A 12930-nucleotide genomic window follows, 5' to 3' on the forward strand; every position below is an offset into this window, starting at 1 on the left:
AATCAGAAAGCGTTCTAGACGACCTGCAGAATGGATTTAGAAAGGGCAGAGGCATTATGGAAAATTGCTTGTACCTGGCAAGTGTAATTTACAAAGCGTTTGAGAAGGCGAGAAAGTTATTACTGTGTTTGTGGACATCTCAACAGCCTATGAATATCTTGAGGAATTATCTTGAATATTAACCGGCGTCTAATAGATTTTGTCCAAAACAACCTGGAGAACAGAAGAAAATTTGTCAAAAATCTGCATACGGGGATCTAACTGGACCTAGGTTTACCGATAAAGGAATACCACAGGGCTCTCCGTTAAGTCCTTTATTGTTTAACCTCTTCACAAGCTCTTTAAAGGAGTTTAATTCATGCGCATGATGTAGTCATATTCGTGAAGGGCCTCAGTGTAGATGATTGCACGCGCAGAATAAAGCCAGTTTTAAACAGGTTTAACGCACGTATGGTAAACCACAGGATGGACATTTCAGTCCCGAAAACGAAAAGTATGATTATCACAACGAGACAACCACGTAATCTTCCGCGCGAGGTCCTCATAAACCAGCAAAAAGCTGAATTTGGTGTCATTTTCGACAGTCAAATGAAGTAGAAAGCTCATGTAGATCGCTGCGTCATCAAAACATTTCAGGGACTAAATGTAATGAAAAGCATTACTAGAGTTTGGTGGGGAGCCGACCCCAAGACCCTTTTAACAATCTATAAAGGACTCATGAGAACTCATTTAGAGTTTGCAAGTACGTGCATATTCCGGACGTCTAGAGCCAACTGGCATAAACTAAATAAGGTCCAGTCTTAGCCCTTAAGAGTTGCTACAGGTTGCATGAAGTCTACACCTATTAGAGCCTTATTATCTGAAGCAAGCCAGACTCTATTGGACATTAGAAGAATCTGGTTGTCGACCAAGTTCGCAGGAAGGTCGATCTCAAGGAAGAATAATAAAACCGCTAAACAAATTCTTTCTCTTCACGAAATCTTCAAGAAACAGAGACCCATTTTCTGGAGAAGATCGGCAACCGCGACAATAATAACGCGAATAGACCAGATTCTTCATTACAGAGATAAAAATATATAAGGATGTGAAATATTTAAAAATTCTAACCTGAAGAACAATCAAGCCTTTCTCCGATTAATATACGACGATTTTTCACAATTTACTGTGGTATTCACGGACGCGTCTATAAACGAGGGACAAAATACGTGTGGCATTGGCATTTTTGCGAGGATCCCCCAGTGAACATTGCAAGAGGACTGAGCGATTATACTAACATTTGCAGAGCAGAGACTCTCGCGATAAAAGAGACTGTTAGAATTTTAGCCTCTTCAACCACCAACCTAGTGATAATTTCAGACGAGCTGAATGCTCTACAAGCTATAGGATGGACTGAATGACTGACGACATTGCAGATCATTTCACAAAATGGTTGTGCAATCAAGCTCATGTGGGCGCCCAGCGGGGATCAGCGGCACACAGGCTGGCTCAGCAAGGCTACAATCTGAATCAACTCCAACAAAGAAACCTCATTCACGGTGCGAGATTTTTCAAATGCATAAAAAGTAATCAATGGGAAGAATGGGAGGAGACATACCGAAATTGGCCACAGGGAAAGGGAAAAGAATATTTTAAAATTCAACCAGCACCACAAACAGTTCCATGGTTTTATGGTGTCAAGTTTAAAAATCGAGGGCTAATAGCATCTAATGTTAGAATATGTACCGTTGCACACCGGTTAATTTGAACAGAATCGGAATTACGGATAGTCCTAACTGCGTTTGGGGACAAGAGGAAAATTTGAACCATATATTTTTGGGTGTGTAACAAGGGAGCATCAATGTCCGAGAGCCTACAACATTACTTCGCAAAATTGCCATGGCCTTATAAGCGGTCAAGAGCTCTTGAGAACCCCAACATCCAAAACATTAAACACACTATTAGAAATTCTTCAGAAAGATGACGGCATTCTGCAAGAAGTGCTGCAGAGACAGGCACGCATTAACAATTTGATGATTTTTAATCTTCGCCGAGACGAGAGCATTCCTGAATCACTTCAAATCTCTTCACTGCTCTCCAGCAGTGGGTCTACGCAGATTGAAGTCACCAACGTTGTTTCCGTCGGTAAACCAAACCGTAATGGCTACAAGCCAGTTAAAGTGACGCTGTCTAAACCCAGCGACGTGTCACTTGTGCTGAAGGGTAGGAGAACACTCGCTGCGAATCACCAAATTTACGTCGAGGCAGATCTTTCTCCGGCGCAACGTAAGCATATTCGGGATATTAAAGAAGAACTGCAACATCGTCGCTCGAATGGTGAAAACAATCTGATTCTAAAATACATCCGTGGTGTTCCCACTATCGCTACAAAAAACCCAGCTCCGCCGCCACCCCAGCCAAAGAATTGACCTGTATGTACCAGAACGTTCGGGGTCTCAGAACTAGGATCCATGTCTTCTACAGTGGCGTAACTTCCTCAGGGTATGATATCGTTGCTGTTACTGAATCTTGGCTTCAACCAGATTTTCGAGACACTGAACTCTTTCCTGATTCTTATCTGGTCTACCGCTCAGACAGAAGGCAAGATCCAAACGGAGTCTCCAGGGGCGGTGGTGTCATGCTCGGTGTTGTGACAGTTTTGAGTCCGCACTTCTGGCTACCTCCGGCATCAGCAACAGTGCTCCAAGCATAGACTTTTTAGGCTGTAAGATCTCTTTAGATTACTTTGTATTTTATGTATTTTTAGTATACATTCCTCCCACTGCTGCCAACTTCGAAGTTGAGAACTTTTTTGAATCTTTGTCGTCGCTGGACTTGTTGTTTGGTGGATCTGTCTTGTTATTGAGTGACTTCAATATTCCTTCTTTCACTGTTTCAGCTCCTGTCAATGTCCGACATAGATCCCTACTCAACCTCAGCGCCATATTGAATCTTAAACAGCATAACTCTGTAACTAACCTAAATCACCGTTGCTTAGATCTCGTTTTTTCCAATTTCGACGTTGCGATAGTGAGAAACGCAGTACCACTTATCGATGAGGATCCACACCATCCCTCGTTAATAGTTTCTCTCCAAGTCTCTTTTCCACACATCTCTAATTTTCCAATCAATAGGAACGATCAAACCGAATTTAACTTTAGGAAGGCCAACTATCCTCATATGTATGAACTGATGCAGCATGCAGACTGGAAAAGTGTTATGGAGTGCTCGGATGTCGACAGGGCTCCAACACTTTTTTATGACTTGCTAAACAATATTTTTGCCCTTTGCACGCCCACTAAAACACCGAGACGAAGGCGATTTCCATCATGGTTCACTAAAGAAATGACCGCAACTATATTTGAGAAGGAGAAACCTTTCCGCAATTTCAAGCAACACAAATCTGCTTATTATTTTGGCCGATATACCGCGCTACGCAAGTCAATCAAGTTCCAGTTACGCATTGCCAATACTGATTTTCTTCGTCGTGCTCCGTTAAGTATACATGATAGTCCTACCAATTTCTGGTCATTTATTCAGCGGAAGAAGGCAGATTCGCGAATCCCAGCCTCGATGTCCTATTCTAGTCAGCCATGCCAAGGGCTTAATATGGTTGTTGCAGCTTTTGCTAAGTACTTTGGTAGCGTTTACAGCATATCCCAGCCAGATCCATGTTCATCTTCAAGCGTGTCCTCTAATCCGGAACTAGTGAACATACCTAAGCTTACTATCCAGGATGTCTTGTCAGCAAGCAAAGCACTCAAGAACAAAATTACCGGTGGTCCTGATGGCATACCAAGTTTTATCGTGAGAGACTGTTCCCACGCACTGTGTGCTCCTTTATGTCACGTTTTTAACCTGATACTTGAGACGAGTGTTTATCCAGAGCCTTGGAAATATGTTAAAGTTTATCCTATTCTCAAAAAAGGTGATCCCTCTGTTGTTGAAAACTACCGGCCTGTTTCGATCTTGTGCAACTTTTCTAAAATATTCGAGATTATATTAAATAAATTTATTTTTGCTCAAATTAGAAATAAACTATCTACGCAACAACATGGTTTTTATGCGAAAAGATCATGTATCACTAACTTATGCTCCCTGTCTTTGTATGTCTGTGACTCTCTGAACAAGCAAGGTCAAGTTGACGTTATATACACTGACTTTCACAAAGCATTTGATCAGATAGATCATCACTTACTGATTGAAAAAGCATCTCATAAATTTGGTTTCTCTGATTCGCTGATTACAGTGTTGAGGTCCTATTTGGTGAATCGTCGACAGTTTGTTGAGATTGAGGGGTTTAGATCAGTTTCTTTTGTTCCAACTTCTGGCGTGCCTCAAGGTTCTAACCTTGGACCTCTGCTTTTCAATATATTTATAGATGATCTCGTATCTTCGATCATCTGCAACAAGCTTGCCTATGCGGATGTCCTAAAGCTATATGAGAGCATTGAAACTGGCATGGACTGCATGACTCTCCAGGACATCAATATTGTCAGTCAATGGTGTACTAAAAATAAATTGCATCTTAACATCACCAAGTGTAATGTGGTTTCTTACCACCGCACAAAAACTCCTATAGTCTTTAAGTATAACATGGATCGTACTGTCCTGACTAGACTTGCTACTGTGAAGGATCTGGGGATTTTATTTGACCAGTCGTTCTCTTTTGTACCTCACATTACAAAAATGGTCTCCAGTGCAATGCAAATTTTAGGATTCGTAATAAGAAATTGCAGGCATTTTTGTAGCTCAGCTACTGTTAAATTGTTATTTAACTGTTACGTTAGGTCCAAGCTTGACTATGGCTCGCTGATATGGTCACCAATTTATAACTGCCACACTCAGTCCATTGAGAGTGTGCAGAGAAGGTTACTAAAGTATCTTACGTTCAGGGAGGATGGTTCCTATCCTGAGAAGGGAGTTGATCACGATCTTCTACTAAGAAGGTTCGCTATACTGCTCCTGCGCAGAGACTTGCAATCTGTTTCATTTCTCTATAAGTTAATTCATTACGGAGTCGATTGTCCGTTTCTTCTGGAACAATTACGTTTTTATGTGCCGCGGCTGAACGGGAGAAATCAATCAACTTTCTTACCGCAGTTACCCAGGTCCAATATCCATTTTCAAAACCCTATTTACAATATGGGTGCTACCTTCAACAAACTATCATCGTACTGCGATTTATATTATGATGGTCTCCAGGCCATACTTCAGCAACTTTGAATGGCATCGGGTTATGCGTACCGATAAGTCTTATCCTTTTCTTTCTCTTTCTCATTCTATCCTTCTTCATTTTTTTTTAGTTATAAGATTAGTAGATTTAAGATTAGTTTCTACGTCCCCTAGAATATATATTGGATGATTTATATTTAATATTTCCTGTAATTGGGTCATGTTACCTGTTGGAAATAAAGTGCTATTATAAAGATATAAATAATTTATTATCTATCCCAGTTCACTTGAATTCAATTAGTTTTCAGATTTCAACTTTAGTTACATAGCTTGCTTTACCCATTGTCCACGGTTTTGATCGCCGCAAAGCGAGAAGTATACATTTTTATAGTCCTTACCTTTATCCCTTGCCCTCTATCAGACGCGTGACTACACTATGGAAGGTATGGAATCCAGGATCCCGATAAATCTTCGGTGCGCCTTCCATTAGGAAACCTATTTGGGCGGCCGCCTAACCATAAGCGAGCTCATCATCACCCTGAGTCCTAAAAATAAATGATTTTGGACTTCTGAACGTATGCACGAAGTTTTTTTCAAAATACGCTATGAAGGTCGGTTTGTAAAGGAAGGGATTTGAAGGCACGGTTGTTCATCTTTCACATTGGTAGTTTTTATAGGAGCTGGGAACAAAATCTGGATCCTATCTGGCGAAATAAGTATATTTTGCAAATTTTATTAGACTGTTGTTAGTGTCAGTAACGTGATTAATTTACGAGAGATTTTTTCTAAAGAGACGTTTTTATTGGGGTACCATTTTTCCAACAATTAACGACCTGGCTTAGGTCCCACGTAAAATTATATATTTTCTGGATTTGAGGTCTAATTTTATGTCATTATGTCAATATATTCCTCAGGAAAGACTCTCTGACAATATTTCGACCACCACGGAAATTTTCTTTGGTAGTGGAACATACCTAATACAACAAATTCATAAATCTCGGGCACGTGCTTGAGATATAGCTTGCGTATAGCCATACATCCCTTTGTTCACACCATTTCCAAATTTCTCTGAGTATACTGCTCATTCTGTTTATAGGATATAGGACAATGCTGTTGTAAAATCTGTTTTTATTAGGATATTGAATAAGGTGTGGTTTTTAGAAAACACTGAAGACCATGGAGAATGATTTTTAATTCGAGAAAATTAATGTGGAGGAATGTGTTATTACTGGATTTAAGAATATTATTTTTGCACCAACGCAATTATAATTTAATTTTTTCTGATAGACTCATTATGGCTTGGTAATTTTCTATTTGCATTCTATTAATGTCTTGGAATGGTTTAAGTCATGATAATCGCAGCCAGTATAGGCAAGATTCCTGTGGTGCATTTCTTACCAATCGACGGGAAATTGCCAACATCGGCTGTGATTTTATCGGTGAAGTTTCTGACCCCTTCCTGGGAGAAGGTTGGCTTATTTGTTTTCCTCTAGGCTACAGCTTCGGACCGTTTTTGACCTTTTCAATGTAGCCTGAGTATTCGCAAATAAACTGATGTTCCCCTGTGTGAGTGCCTTTCTACCACCATTCTTAGACAAATCTTGACGGCATACACCACCAGATGATGATACTATATCACAGAATCTGTACAAAATATTTAAAAAAAGTCAAAAGTTGTATGGAATCATTTTTACAGTTAAAATATTAGATGGCGAGACAAGTAACAAAGTTTTAATTTTAAATAGAACACAATAATAACAAACAAAATAATAATAATAATAATAACACGTCAATAATAAACAAAAACAAATTAATTTAGAAAAAGACGAGTTCAGTGACCTATCACTGACCTGTTCTTCCATCTAACCTGAAAACTTTAGGCAAAAAGGTGCAAAGGGCAGATGAGACAATTATGGAAAAGTATCATTTATTAACTACTTGAAAAAAGGGAAAAAAACATACTTTGGATTTTAAAGCAAGTACAACTGGAATACTTTTTTAATTGTTTTATAATACCACCAAAGTCTTGTAATAGCATATATTACGGAACAATTAATAATACAATAAATACAATACAATTCACATTTAAACATGAAATAATAAAATGGGCCTGATTTAGGGGTAGTGTTGTATAGATCTTTTCGTTAATATGGCCCTAGTAAACAAAAATTAAGGGTGTTAAGTCAGGTTATTTGACTGGTCATCTTACCTACCCATTAGGACCTATCCAAGTTTAGCGTAGGTTGATTTTACTTCGAGTAAAAACGGAAATACTATTTTATTTTTTTATATGTCAAAATGTAGCCATACTTTATTATACAAATTTCAAATTTATTCAATTCTAAAATGAAAATAAAATGATTTTCAACCTTCATAATGTACTTTATAGTTATAAACGTATGAAGTAGATTTGTTATTAAATATTATGTGTGCCGTGACAATCATTTAGATTTCTGTGAATTCTTTTCCAGATGTGGTTTCGATTTAAGCATTTTGGACAATTTCTGAGGGAATTAAATGAAACCCTTTTGACTCACAACTGACACTTGGGTACATAGATTTTTCTTTGGTTAGTTGGCTTTGCTAATTGTTTATAACAAAGTTTAAGAAACGAAAATGAATCATTTTTGCAGTTTGGTAAAGCGTTCAAATATCAATAATGAATTTTTTTTTACCTATACTTATCTATACTCGTTGACACTGTACAAATCCATGGAACATGGTGGATGGTGAATTTGTGAATTTTAGGCAGTCATTTTTTCTTTTCATTTTTATTGCTGAATAATTAACAAATTTCGAAGGTGTCCTTTCCGGTAAAGCAAAAATTTTTGCGAAACATGTGTCTGGTGAAGACTAGACTAATAAAAAAAACTTACGTAAAAATTTCTATCAGTCCCATACTAAAATTTCCTCTCAATTTCTTCAGATAGCAACCGCACCGCTCTGATCCATGACAATGATGAAGAAGCAGTATTATTTCAAGCCCTCTATCCATTTAATTTGACAAAGCTCATCAAAATGGCCAAGTTGAATTCTTCACAGAGGTCCTTAATACAAGTGTCAGTTGTAAAACTCACAACAAAGAAACTTTTACCTTAAAATTCCCTTGTACCTCCAAATGGTAGTTCCAACATGCCAATGGTTTCTCAGACGACACAAAACAAAAGCCGCTTCAGGAAAACAGCAACTGGGCTTTCTAGTCATATTGCTACCTTCTTCTGAGACTGATCCTTGCTGATAAAAGAGACAGAAACTGTCGGTTCTATAGACTCTTGCATTGTTCAAGATTACCGCATTTCTATAAGCTTGTGTATTCTCAACTTCATCAATTTTTTTCTGGAAATTCTGATTGCTTTGACACCATTCACATGACACCCTTACCCATTCTGCCATTCAAGGAAGACAGCTAAAAAACAAGTTAACCATGTAGACTTTACAGAAATTATTTGCCAGATTATTATTATATAACAGTAGTCGCCAACCTCTTCAATGTGTTGAGCTACTTTGTTAATTTTGGAATAAACAGTGAGCTACCTCTATGACCTGTCTATGACAATTAGATTGTTTTGTGGAATTTTGAAGCTTCTCTGATTTTTGCAGTTTGTATTTTTAAAATTAAAATTGTTGTGAGAGCTACCAGAATTGCCTCCGCGAGCTACCGGAACTCGCGATCGACGGGTTGGCGACCTAGGTTATATAATATTATATAACCTAATAATGTTATTATATTTTATATAAATTATATAAGCTCTGTTTTCGTAAAATTTATTAATGTAAAGTAGCTAAAACGGCGCGACTAACAAGAAGCCTAATAGAATACCTGAGATAGATTGGAAGTAATGAACATTCCAGGTGTATTAATAGAAAGAGCCGAAGTTCCAGCGCAAGGCATATTTTTTTGGTAAAACTCCTGGGCCTGATTTAGGGGTAATGTTGTATAGATCTTTTCGTTAATGTGGCCCTAATAAAAAAATCTGTTGGTATCTGGTCAGTTGATTTGACTGGTCACCTTACCTGGTCATTAGAGCATAGGGTGCTTGATTTTACTTTGGCGGGAGTAACTATGACTCTCTTAAGGCTTTTTGGCTGGGGACAAGTAGTTGCTCGCAAAGTGTGGGGGCTTGTTAAGCGACCGCTGGTTTGGGGGCGCGCGAAGCTCTGGTCAAGCATCTTCCGCAGTCCAAGTCGTTAGAGGTGTCGGGCCGTGCAGTACTAGTATCCGAGACTTGGACTCCCCCTCTCTTGTATGGCCTGCTAAGACATTGTTGAAGTTGCTTGAGGTGTCGCTTTCTAACTAGTATCCGAGACTCCTTCTCCCCCATGCAAGTGCCAACCCCCCTCCTCGTGGTAACTGCTGGACACTGGTCTTGAACACCGATGACTAAGTGGGGCTCAGGCTATGCGGGCGGCGGGCGTAACGCTCGAGTGTGGGGTAGCCACCCACTGCTTCCGCTAGGCGTTTAGGTCCCAAGGATTGCCACCAGGGCCAGAGTATAACTCGTCAGTGCGGTTTGGTGGCACCTCCGCATATTGAAGCACTAGTCCTGGCCTCGCCAACCAACACCATGGCCGTTCTGAAATGAAAACCTACCGAGCGGTAGGCTGAAGTATTTGCGGAACAACCCCCCAATGGGAGAACGGCGTCTGGAGGGTGTACGCTTATGGGCAATAGGCGGGGGGGGCTTGCCAGGCCAGCCTCGTCTGCCCAAAATTTGTGCAGGCACCAAACTCAGAAACCAAGCCTCGGATGGACCTTCCCGGGGGGGGCCGCTGCCCTCCCCTCCTGCTACGACTGGTCGACCGGAGGAACGCGCAAGCGGACCTTCGATCCCAACCCCGCGGCGGGCGGGTGGCCCTCAGACAAGGTCGAAGGCCCTTCGAGGTGGGTGCACTGTTGCTAGTGGACGTGCGCAGCTGAGGCCTGACACCGCAGGACCAAGTGGGTCTAGTAACGTGGTGCAACATGGCCGCGCTGTAGCCCTGTCTACGACGAACCATGCCGATCCCGACGGCGTAGCCGGACCGACGCGGGCAGATGAATTTCTCTGTCCACTATGCGGCCGATCTTTCACTACCAAAACCGGACTGGGAGTGCATCGGAGGCGGGCACATGAGGAGGAGTATAACGAGGGCCTCAAAGCGCCCAGCGTCAAAGTACGCTGGCAGCGCGAGGAACTCGAGCTCATGGCGGTCTTGGAGGCGGAGGCAATACAGAAGGGGGTACCCTTCTTGAACCTCTACCTGCTCGACAAAATGTCAGGGCGTTCGCAGGAGGCCATCAAAGGTGCTCGGCGGCGCCAAGACTACAAAGCCATGGTTGGTGAAAGGCTTGCGGAGCTTCGTGCGTAGCAGCCGATCCCAACGTTACGCTCAACATCGAACTTGAGTTCTGACGGCCAAGGTCAACGGCCGCAGTCACCTGCTGACTGTAGTAGTGCCTCGTCCTCCTATGGATCCGCCCCGTCCACCCCCAATAGTCCGGCGGTAGATGATCGTGAAGCCGCGGGCAGAGCCGAGGATTCACTGAGGGCCAAAGTGAGAGAGCTTGCGGATGGGTTGTTCGATACGGACACCTACTCTTGCAATCTTCTTCTTACGGCGGCCCGAAGGGCCTTGGAGGGAAGACCGATTCTGCACCAGCTGACGGAATGGCTACAACGATGTTTTCCGATTCCTAGCGCGCCTGAGTCTCGCACTCGGCGCCAAGCTCGACCACCTGGCGGCAATGGAGAAGGTGGACAGGAAAGGAGAAGAGAGAGACGCAGGCGTGAATACGGACACGTTCAGAGGCTTTGGCGTAGAGATAAGCGAGCCGCAGTACAGGAAATCCTGGAAGATAAGCCCGTAGTTTCCCACGAGCTAGAAGTCCTGCATGAGCATTGGTCGGGGGTGATGGGGGCCGAGTCGCAGCAATGCGAGCTGGGCCCACGGAACCACCCCCCTGAGATTCGTGCAGGCCTAGCGGCGGTTTGGGAACCGATGACGGAGGCAGACGTCTCGGCAAATGAGATCAAGCTGAACTCTGGGCCTGGCCCTGACGGAGTTACGCCACGCCAATGGAAGGCTATGCCGGCCAGAATGCGTGCTCTCTTTTACAACCTGGTGATGTTGACCAACGAGATTCCCGAGCGGCTTCTCAAAGCTCGGACTTCTCTACTTCTGAAGAACGCCCTCCCAGAACATCCGGGAGAGTATAGACCGATCACCGTGGCACCAGTACCCTTGCGACAGTTCAACCGTGTGTTGGCTGCTCGTTTGGGGAAATCGAACGTAATAGACCAGCGCCAGCGTGCGTTTATGACCGCTGATGGATGCTGTGAAAACACGGCAATTCTGGATGCGGTCATTCATGATGCGCGCGGCCGGAGGAGAGAGTGTCACTTGGTGGTGCTTGACATTGCCAAGGCTTTTGACACCCTCAGCCACCATGCCATCCGGTCTGCCCTTGTCGGAAACCGACTTCCTGCTCCATTCGTGGAGTACGTGATGACGGCGTACGACAAGGCGTCAACGGTGATATCAGTGCACGGTCGAGTTTCGGAGGAGGTGAGAGTCCGGCGAGGAGTTCGTCAAGGGGATCCCTTGTCACCGATCCTGTTTAACCTGTGTTTCGACTACGCGTTGCGCAGTATGCCGCGACCTGGTCGTGCTTTCGAGCACTCGATTCGGGATGAACGTCGCGCTTAAGCACTTACAGTCAACCTGCGGAAGCATGGGCCTTAAATTCGCTCCAGCCAAGTGCATGTCGCTGTCGTATGTACCTGTGGGGAAGGAGAAGAAAGTGAAGGTGCTCACTGAGCCTTCCTTTCGACTCGGCGGCGAATTTATTCGCCCTTCTACAGTGTTCACGCGATGGCGCTACCTTGGTGTGGACTACGATTCTCATGGCGTTGTCCATGCAGAGACCCATCTACAGAGGCTCCTAGAACGTATTGGAAGAGCTCCGCTAAAGCCGCAACAACGTCTGGAGCTGCTCGCGAATTACATCGTACCTAAGGTTTACCACTCGTTGGCCCTTGGGTAGGTGAATACCGGGCGGCTTCGGGCGCCATGTGCGAACATGGTTGCGGTTGCCCAAGGATACACCCACGGGCTACTTCCACGCCTCTGTCCGCGACGGTGGCTTAGGTGTCCCCGCCCTGTCCACGGGGATTCCCTCGATGATCGTAGGGAGGATGGGCCGGTTGAATTCGTCTTCCTTTCCCGCAGCCCGCGCGGCGGCCTCCGCCCCCCGGATTCTTCGGAAGCTGGAGTGGGCGAGAGGTTTGTTGCGCAAGCAAGGGCTGAGCGAGCGGCCGAAGGGATCTGAACAACGGTACTTGTGGGCCAGGAGACTTTACGACTCCTGTGATGGGAGCGAGCTCCGCGAGGCCGCGTACTGTCAGGAATCCACCAAATGGGTAAAACCGGCGGTCGGTACTCCGGGCAGAGATTACGTGCAACACCACCAGCTCAGAAGCAACTCACTACCGTCCCGCACGCGGGTCAGTAGGGGGGAGCGGAGAGCTCGCCAGGAAGTGCTATGCAGAGCTGGCTGCGGGGTACCGGAAACGGCTGCCCATGTGGTACAGCAATGCTTTCGAACGCACGTCGGAAGGGTCCTTCATCATGATGCGGTTTGCCGTGTCTTGGCGGGTGGGCTCCGAAGCAACGGCTGGCACGTCGAGCGGGAGCGAGTGTTTCCGACTCCCATTGGGAACAGGAAGCCCGATATCATCGCTAGCAGGGCTGGCTCCGCCGTCATAGTAGACGCCCAGGTGGTCTCTGGGAGCGTCGAAC

This window comes from Cylas formicarius, unplaced genomic scaffold, assembly GCF_029955315.1.
Source record: "Cylas formicarius isolate icCylForm1 unplaced genomic scaffold, icCylForm1.1 PGA_scaffold_9__14_contigs__length_23061073, whole genome shotgun sequence".
Classification (NCBI taxonomy): Eukaryota; Metazoa; Arthropoda; class Insecta; order Coleoptera; family Brentidae; genus Cylas; species Cylas formicarius.